The 9,766-nt window shown below is 48.7% G+C and overlaps 1 pseudogene; it reads left to right on the top strand.

Moving 5' to 3' along the window:
* Positions 1-9,356: 9,356 nt before the first annotated feature.
* On the top strand, positions 9,357-9,455 carry LOC125995512 (uncharacterized; annotated as a pseudogene).
* The last annotated feature ends 311 nt before the right edge of the window (positions 9,456-9,766 follow it).

Here is a 9,766-nt window from a genome sequence, read left to right as displayed (position 1 = left end):
GGGCCGCGTCTCGTCAGCCCGCGCCCCGGGTCCTGACCCGCTTCCGGGCCCTGGCGGACGGACGCCCGTGCCAGCCGGGGCCTGCCCTGCCCGCCCGCCCGCCCGCCCGCCCGCCCGCCTGCAGCCTGCGACGGGGCCGGGCGCCCCGCTGCCCCGCTCCCTCGGCTCGCCCCACCATCTTTCTGTGCCTGTGTGTCTTATCTGCTTCATTCCCCCCTTTGCTTCATTCATGCACCTGGATTACAAACATGATTGTAGTTGGGGTTCAGTCATAAAGAGAGCACCCCCCTTCGCCAGTGCAACATGCCGTCCCCAATGTCCCCCCAATGTCCCTCTTCTCCCCTGCATAGGAGGCAGGCATTCTACTTCTCACTCCTCACTCGCTGCCAGGGCTGTGGGGGGCCACGTTGGGGACAGGGTGCTGCCTGGAGCAGGTCCTCGGCAGCCCCTCGTTGACCTCACCCAGGTGGGTGTCCCCGTTGGGGACAGGTCCTCGGTAGCCCCTCGTTGACCCCACTCAGGTGGCCCAGCTGGGCCCAGAGGGGCTGGACGAGAGGCGGGCTCTCGCGAGGCCTGAGTCACAGAAAGGCTGACGCTGGCTGCCTTGCCTCAGCCTGTGGGAGCTGGGATAAGAGAGACTTGGCCAGAAAAAGGGATGGAAATAGCTCTGGCAGACGGCCCCAAACTAGAATGGGTGTGTGTGTGTGTGTGTGTGTGTGTGTGTGTGTGTGTGTGTGTGTGTGAAGTAGTATGGAACTGTATGTATAAATTCGATTTTAAGGGAGTGCGTGTATGTGAGAACATGTGTGAGGTGGGTAGTGTGGACTCTGAATTGTAGGTGAGTGTGAATTGTAGGTGAGTAGAAGTGGGTGTGAATGTATGACTGTGTGAGTCCATGTGACTGAATGTATGTAAATGTATGTAAATGTGAGTGCATCAATGTAAGAGCGTGTGAGTGTATGTGAGTGTGAATACACCTAAACTGTGTGAATATGGGGCCGGAGCGATAACGCAGCAGCATTGGCCTTGCACGAGGCTGACCCAGGATGGACCTCGGTTCCATCCCCTGCACCCCCCTCCGTATGGTCCCTCAAGCCAGGTTTCTGAGCGCATAGCCAGGAGTAATATATGGGACTGTGCGAGTGCATGAATGAATGTGTTGCAGGACTGCAGACAGCCCTTGTTCATAAACTAAATCCCCCCACCTGGTTCTGAAGGTGGCCTCCAGATTTTCAGGCAGAGGAGAGCAAGTGTGCACAGGCGTACACGTACGTACACACACACCCCTGGAAGTCACTGGTGTTCCCACCACCGGCATTCTCAGACACAGAGGCTTTAGCCCAAATCGGAGCCCGTGTGCTTTCAAGCGAGCACCACACACGACCTGCCAACGATATCCGCCCCCACCTCACCCCATGCTGGCTGTGCCAGCCCCAGCACAGGCGAGCTCCGGCAGGTCCGGCATTCCTGACCTGCGCTCAGGGGAAGCACCAGCTCTTGCCCTGCCCAGCACTCCCTGAGAGGGTGTTGGGGAGCTGAACACCACCACCAGCACTGGCATCAACACCAGCACCAACAATCATGGCGCCTGCACTAGCACCAGCAATGGTGTGAACACTGACAACAGCAGCGTTGACTCCAACAGTCGCACCCACAACAGCACCTACGGCACCAGCACCTGCACCAGCACCAGCTCTAGCACCAATGCCGCCACCAACACCAGCACCACTGAACTGGGACTGACCCAGAGACCTGTCTCAGTGACCTCTGAGCACTGCCATTGCTGGAGGTGGCCCCTCTCCCTCAAAAAGTAGGCCAGACTTGCCTTGTGCCCCCTTTCCTTAGAGCTTCAGAAAGTGGTTCCAACCAGTCACTTTCGGTTCCTTTTCAGCAACTTCTCCATCAGTGGAGGATAATTTCCTACAGTTGGCTACATCTGTCCAGTGATGGGCTTTGGGAAGTGTCTAAGCATGTCTGTGTGAGTATGGATGGATGTGTGTGCATTTGTGTTACACGTATCTATTGGGGGAGGGGTTGATTATTGTAGAATTATAAATGTTTGGGGCTGGAAAGATAGCATGGAGGTAAGGCATTTGCCTTGCATGCAGAAGGTCATTGGTTCGAATCCTGGCATCCCATATGGTCCCCCGAACTGCCTGGGGTGATTTCTGAGCCGGGAGTAACCCCTGAGCGCTGCCAGGTATGACCCAAAAACAAAAAAATATTATAAATGTTCAAAAAAAATAAATGTTCTGACGGCAAGAGTTATAGCACAATGGTAGAGTGTTTGCCTTGCACACAGATGACCTGGGATGGACTTGGGTGTGATCCCCAGCATCCCATATGGTCCCCCGAGCCTGCCAGGAGCAATTTTTGAGTGCAGAGCTGGGAGTAACCTCTGAGCACCTCTGGTTGTGACCCAAAAAACAAACAAAAATAAACAGTATGCAGGGGACCCAGGTTTGATCCCCAGCACCCCGTATGGTCGCCCAGCCCACCAGGAATAATTTCTGAGCAGCAGAGTCAGGAGCAACCTCTTAGCACAATCAGGTGTGGCCCAAAAGTCAAACCAAGCCAAAACAAAACAAAATAACAATTTTTTTTTTTTTGGTTTTTGGTTTTTGGGCCACACCCAGCGGTGCTCAGGGGTTACTCCTGGCTGTCTGCTCAGAAATAGCTCCTGGCAGGCACGGGGGACCCTATGGGACACCGGGATTCGAACCAACCACCTTTGGTCCTGATCGGCTGCTTGCAAGGCAAACGCCGCTGTGCTATCTCTCCGGGCCCACAAAATAACAATTTGTAGGGGACCAAAATCATAACACAGCAGGGAGGGTGTTTGCCTAACATGCTGTTGACTTGGGTTCAATCCCCAGCATCCCATATGGTTTCCAAATACCACTAGGGTAATTCTAGAATGTAGAGCAAATAATAACCCCTGAGCATTACTAGGTGTGACCCTCAAAAAGAAACAATTTCCAGTATGAACTGTGGGGTCCCGCTCTGCTGTGCCAGAACCCTTCAGGAGGTGCAATCTGACAGCGAGGGCCAAGTCACGCCACACCACACCACGCCAACCAGCCTCTGAGCTGGCCCAGCCCCGATAAAGGCTTTGCTATTCTGCAAGTCTGTGCATTTTGTCTACTCCCAAATTTAACTCAGAAGTTGCACTTCAAACACTTTACAGGGCTGCCTCCCTTTGTTCTTTCTTTGCCCTTTCTCTTCCTTCCCTCTAATGAGTCTGGAGATCATGTTTCTGAGGGATGGTTGATTTTTTTTTATTATTTCCATTTTTACTTTTTGTTCCTGGCTTTCCATTTGGTCTGTGCTCTTCGGAGTGCCAGAACAGCTTCTGGGCTTCCTACCTGGGAGTGTCCCCACTGTCTGCGAGCCCTTCCCTCGCTCACTTTTTCTACTTGTTTAAGACATAAGCAAAACTCCCTGGTCTAGAATGTTCTGCTGAACGTTGGCTCAAATGTCAACTTAGAGAGGTTCATCAGTGGACATTGACCATATTTTCTGGCATATAAGATGACTGTTTTTTTTTTTTTTGGGGGGGGGGCCACACCCGGCAGTGCTCAGAGGTCACTCCTGGCTGTCTGCTCAGAAATAGCTCCTGGCAGGCATGGGGGACTCTATGGGACACCGGGACTCGAACCAACCACCTTTGGTCCTGGATCGGCTGCTTGCAAGGCAAACACCGCTGTGCTATCTCTCCGGGCCCATAAGACAACTTTTTAACCCATAAAAAACTTAAAAGTCGGGGGTTGTCTTATATGCCGATATATGGCATGCTGAAACTTACTCCAGCTTCAGGGAAGACAGATCCGCCCCCCTCTTACCGCCGCATCTCATCCAGCTGCCAGGCATCATCACTCAGTCCTCTGCTTGTCCTGATTAGTCTTTCAGGGCACACACAGGAGCTCAGTTACCAAGTGCTGTATCGCATCCAACCACAGGGTATGTGGCTTTCTGGTGCTCAGTTCTCTGTTCAGCTTTTATGGGACACAGAGGAGGCCTCAGTCTCCCTCTAGCTGTCCTATTAATCACTGCACCCCATCCAGCTGCTCTTGGAGGAGCCCCCTCTCCCTGCTCTCAATGTAGATCACAATTAAAAAAAATCACAGTCCCTCACTACAAAAGACAAATGTAAAATGATTGTTGGCACTCCAAAGTCTAGCTTTTTTAAACATATACTGTTAACTTTTGAGAGTTCTACTCTTTTTTTCTTACTTTTTCTTTGGGGGGGGTCACACCCAGCGGCGGCACTCAGAAGTTACTCCTGGCTCTATGCTCAGAAATAGCTCCTGACAGGCTCGGGGGACCATATGGAATGCCGGGATTCGAACCACCGTCCTTCTGCATGTAAGGCAAACGCTTTACGTTCATGCTATCTCAACGGCCCTCTCTTACATTTTTTAATTTCCATTTGGTGTGCGTTAAAAGAGAGGTAGTCTTTTTTTTTTTTTTTGAGAGGTAGTCTTATACAGCGAATATAGCCCAAACCCTATATTTTAACAGGAAAAGTAGGGGGTCCTCTTATATACCCAGTCATCTTATATGCCAGAAAATACAGTAAGTGTATATCATTTGCCTTAGGATTCCTCTGGAATCCTGCTGCCAGGGGCTTCTGTCCAGCAGTGTCAGCTGGACTTCAATGAATCTGCTTCAGGGAGTGGGTAAAACATGGGCTGGTGTATGGAAAAATGTGAAAAAATGATGAGCACACACATGATACATGTGTGGAGAACAGTGTTCTGAGTTTAATATCCAAATTAGGGTTTTTTTTTTTTTTTTTTTTTTTTTTTTGGTTTTTGGGCCACACCCGTTTGACGCTCAGGGGTTACTCCTGGCTATGTGCTCAGAAATCGCCCCTGGCTTGGGGGGACCATATGGGATGCCGGGGGATCGAACCGCGGTCCGTTCCTTGGCTAGCGCTTGTAAGGCAGACACCTTACCTCTAGCGCCACCTTCCCGGCCCCTAGGGTTTTTTTTTTTATAAGGGATAGTCACAGGTATAAAAAAATGGTCACATTTTTCTTTGTAAAGTACAACAGAAACTTATCAGTGTACATTGTTTGATCTTTATAACAATACAAATGACTCTAGAGTCTAGATGGTTTGTAATCTTAGAGTAGAATATAGTTCAGTTAGGAGCCCAGAGAATAAAAGGAAGGCAAACTTTTTACATTTCAAGGTAGTTCCTCTCTGGCCTGGCCCTAGGTGTCCTACTGATTAAATTAAGAGATTAGCAAGAAGCTTGGTTTCCTATAACAAATTTCTTTTACTGGGGCTGGAGAGACAGCCTGGAGGTAGAGCTTTTGCATTGCATGCAGAAGGACAGTGGTTTGAATCCCAGCATCCCATATGGTCCCCTGAGCCTGCCAGGAGCGATTTCTGAGCATAGAGGCAGGAGTAAACCCCTGAACGCTGCCGGGTGTGACCCAAAAAACAAAACCAGAACAAATTTCCTTTACCTAAGGGAACAGGTTTTAGCTTAGAGGCTAAGACCAACTTCCTAAGGTCTGGTTTTTGAAAGAGATAAACTATATGAAGGGGGTACAGAATTTATATCTAGTAAAATTCAATAGCCTAGTGCTATACTGGCAAAACCTTTTTGGAGTGTAAATTACTGAGCAGGTATTCAAAGTGACTATGGAAGTCCCTGAAGCAAGGCAATCCTTTCTGTTACAAACTATGTGTTTAAAGACAAGGAAAGAAGAATTTGTTGTTGTTGTTGTTGTTGTTTTTTGGGGGGGGCCACACCCGTTTGATGCTCAGGGGTTACTCCTGGCTATGCGCTCAGAAATCACCCCTGGCTTGGGGGGACCATATGGGACGCCGGGGGATTGAACAGCAGTCCGTTCCTTGGCTAGCGCTTGCAAGGCAGACAACTTACCTCTAGCGCCACCTCACTGCCCCAAATTTGTTTGTTTTTTTGATGCTGAGTATTCAAGATAAAATTAATCAAGGCCGGGCCCGGAGAGATAGTACAGCGGTGTCTGCCTTGCAATCAGCCGATCCAGGACCTAAGGTCGTTGGTTCGAATCCAGGTGTCCCATATGATCCCCCGTGCCTGCCAGGAGCTATTTCTGAGTAGACAGCCAGGAGTAACCCCTGAGCACCTCTGGGTGTGGCCCAAAAAACAAAACAAAAAAAATTAATCAAGGCTATATTGCCTGTAAAAAATCCTTATTTTAGGATGAGAAAGGTCTTATTATATACACAGCAAAAGGGAGTATATATATATATGTATATATATATACACACACACATATATGTATGTATGTATGTATGTATCAATTAAACATTGCTAGTAAAGAAGGCAGAATGCCAGTTTCATTAACAGTCATCTAATTTAATTATCTACACTGAGAGGGAAGACTCAGCAGGCCTATTGATGAGAGATTTCTCAGGAATCTTCCAGCCATCCACACTTGAGGGAAAAGACTTCTCAGTGGGCATGCTGATAATATTTCCTCGGGAATTTTTGTTTGTTTGTTTGTTTTTTGAGCCACAACTGGTGACGCTCAGGGGTTATTTCTGGCTATGCGCTCAGAAATCACTCCTGGCTTGAGGGACGATCTGGAACACCGGGGAATCGAACCGTGCTTCTTCCTAGGCTAGCATGCATGAGGCAGACGACTTACTTCTTGCACCATGGCTCCGGCCCCATTCCTCAGAATTTTTGTTTTGTTTTTTGGTTTTGGGTCACACCTGGCAGCACTCAGGGGTTACTCCTGGCTCTACACTCAGAAATCGCTCCTAGCAGGCTCAGGGACCATATGGAATACTGGGATTCAAACCACTGTCCTTCTGCATGTAAGGCAAATGCCCTACCTCCATGCTATCTCTCCAGCCCCATTCTCAGGAATTTTTGAGCAGCTACCCACGCTAAGGATATGAACCTCCTACCAGGTCTTTTCCTTTAGAAATATTCCTATTCCTAGTATGTTAATGCTGTGACAGAATCCAAAAGCTTTGTCATGGTTTCTGAGGTGACTCCAAGGGAGAAGGTGCTGCCCCACCCAAGCACCTGCATTCCCCTACTCCCTGCCATACTGAGCGGAGCAGGACCACAGGCTTGGCCGGCTCTGCTTCCCTCAGCACTGCAGGCTGAGGGGCTGAGTCTCTATGCATGTGTTCAAGGCTGGGGTGGAGCTCCCTCCACCTACCTGAGTCTGGCCACACCTAAGACAGAATGACACTCCCTTTGCGCCTCTCCTCTGCCTTCCTCTATCATGGGGCCCTCTCAGGTGGGGTCGGAGACCCCTGTGGCCTCCCACATCTCTCCATAGTAGCACGAGCATGGTGTGGGTGACCTTGGAGATTAGGTACCCACCCTCCTGTGCCTGGCCTTAGCTCCCATCACCAGGGTGACCTGTTGCCAGCATGACAAGGCCCAAAGAAGACATGAAGGAGAGACCTTAATGTCCCCTACCAGAAATGAGGGACACCTGGGGGATGATGGGGATCAAGCCACCTGCTTGCAGAACCACAGCGACTATGAACCCATCTGAGGTTGTACAATTACTTCTAGAGCTGGGGGTCTCAACTGTGTGTAGGACCATGGAAAATTTGGGAGCAGCAGGGAGGGTGTCTGAGTGCCACAGCCGAAAATGAATCAGCAGCTGGTACCGCTGTGTACATAAATTACACTGCTGTATACATTGGATCCCTATACCTCTATACCTCTGTGTACATGAATCTCAGTACCTTTGTGTGTTGATCCCTACACCACTTGTATATATGCCACTATACCCACTTCCCCATCTAGTTTGTAGACCCAGGCAGAAGATGCTTGTCTCACAACCCCTGAGGAGTGGCCCTGCTAGTCACAGTTCGCTCTTTGGACCATTTTTCCCCATCATGGGCCGTTGCTGTGGAGATGCCTTGGCTCAGGCCCTTCTCTACCACCCCTGGGGCCACAGTGCAGGGGCACTAGAACTGAGGTGTCCCTATCTCCACCCCCCTTTCAGCAGGCCAGGCTGGGCTCTTGAGCCTTTACATGTGGAAACATGAAGGTTACTTAACTGTCCCCGTGAACTGAGGACAATGTCCTTCACACTTCTAAGGCACTGTCCTGGACCAGCAGGCCACAGACCCTGCACCAAGGCTGTGCTGACCTTCTTTACCCACTGGGCCCTTTTGCCCAAGGGGAGGAATGGTACTGGCTTTTCTATACTTAGTTCTGACTGGCCTCCAGGCCCTACTGTCTGATTGATTTTTGGATTGATTTGTTGCTGTGGTTCCAGGCCTGCAATGAATCCCCAGTGCGAGGACTGTCATTTTTCTTTCTGTCATTCATTACATTTATGATTGCACCTTCGAAAACCTTCCCCAGTACCTATTAGCATCCCAGATACCAGTCCCTGGTACTTCTGGTCCCATGGGGGTGGTGGTGGCCCAAGATGCTCCTCTCTCCCTGGTTCCCAGAATCAATCTAGAATCTCACACATGCAAAGTGCTTGTCCTGTGCTCAGCTACCTCCTGGCTCTCGAGATTGGTCTTTGAGAAGGTTTTTTGTTGTTTTTGTTTTGGAACCTCATCGGTGGTGCTCAGGGGTTACTTCTGGCTGTACTCAGAAATCACTCCTGGCAGGCATGGGGATCATATAGGATGCCAGGGATAGAACCCCAGTTGTCATCATGTTAGACTAACTGTTATGTTCTGTTGTTACGCTCTGGCTCTTGAAAGGTTTTTGTTATATTTTTTAATAGCAGTTTAGACTTTGATTGAGAAGTAGAGGCTGCATTTGAACCTACTCAGCAGCTCTTACATTAGCCCTCCGGCTTGTCTCCATTTTTTTTTTTTTGTCTCCATTTTTGATGACATGAATTAGACTGAGGAGTCCCTTGGGCTTGACTAGAATATACCCATTTCATCAGCATTCTCTTTTGTTCCTAGTTTTGCTACATAATATTGGAATTTTCTCTAGAATTTTACCATAGTCATAAGCAATAGGTGTTCTATGGCTATAATGCATGATACTTATATATATTTCCTTTTTTATTTTATTTTTTTGTTTTGTTTCTGGGTTACACCTAGCAGCACTCAGGGGTTACTCCTGGCTCTATGCTCAGAAATTGCCCCTGGCAGGCACGGGGGGACCATATGGGATCGAAGCACCATCCTTCTGCATGTAAAGCAAATGCCTTACCTCCATGCTATCTCTCTGGCCCCAGATACTTATATATATATATATATATATATATATATATATATATATATATATATATATATATATATATATATATATATAATTCTTTGATATTTCAGTTTGTTTTAGCCTCTGAAAAGTTAATTTGGCAGGAATTTCCATATCTTTCTAAAGCTGGGAATGAAGAAACTAGCAGTGATTGACTAAAACTGTTTACTAAAACTGTTCCATACAGAGAAGACTAGCAAGTCCCCTGCCAAGGATGATGCAAATTTGCCAAGTTTTCCATATATTTAGAAAAAAAAAAAAAGAAGAAGTGTCTGCCATAGCGGCAGGCTGGAAGGTAGGAGGGAAATGGGGACATTGGTGGTTGGAAAGTGGACACTGATGAAGGGATGGATGGGGTTGGGGACACCTTCCCTCACAGTGCAGATGAGTAGAATTGGGCCTGGACAGTCACAGCCATTTCTCTAGGGAAGCTCTTCCCTCCTGTTCTTCCTCCTTTCCCAAACATTCCTCCCCTCCTCCTTTCTCCCCTAAGTGCTCCCTCTCCTATTTCTGTGCTTTCTCCTCTTCTCTTCTTCCTCCTCCTCCTCCACCCTCTCT

This window comes from Suncus etruscus, chromosome 17 (genome assembly GCF_024139225.1).
Source record: "Suncus etruscus isolate mSunEtr1 chromosome 17, mSunEtr1.pri.cur, whole genome shotgun sequence".
In the NCBI taxonomy this organism is placed as follows: domain Eukaryota; kingdom Metazoa; phylum Chordata; class Mammalia; order Eulipotyphla; family Soricidae; genus Suncus; species Suncus etruscus.
The sequence above is the reverse complement of the archived record's forward strand: the minus strand, read 5'-3'. Positions and strand labels throughout refer to the sequence as shown.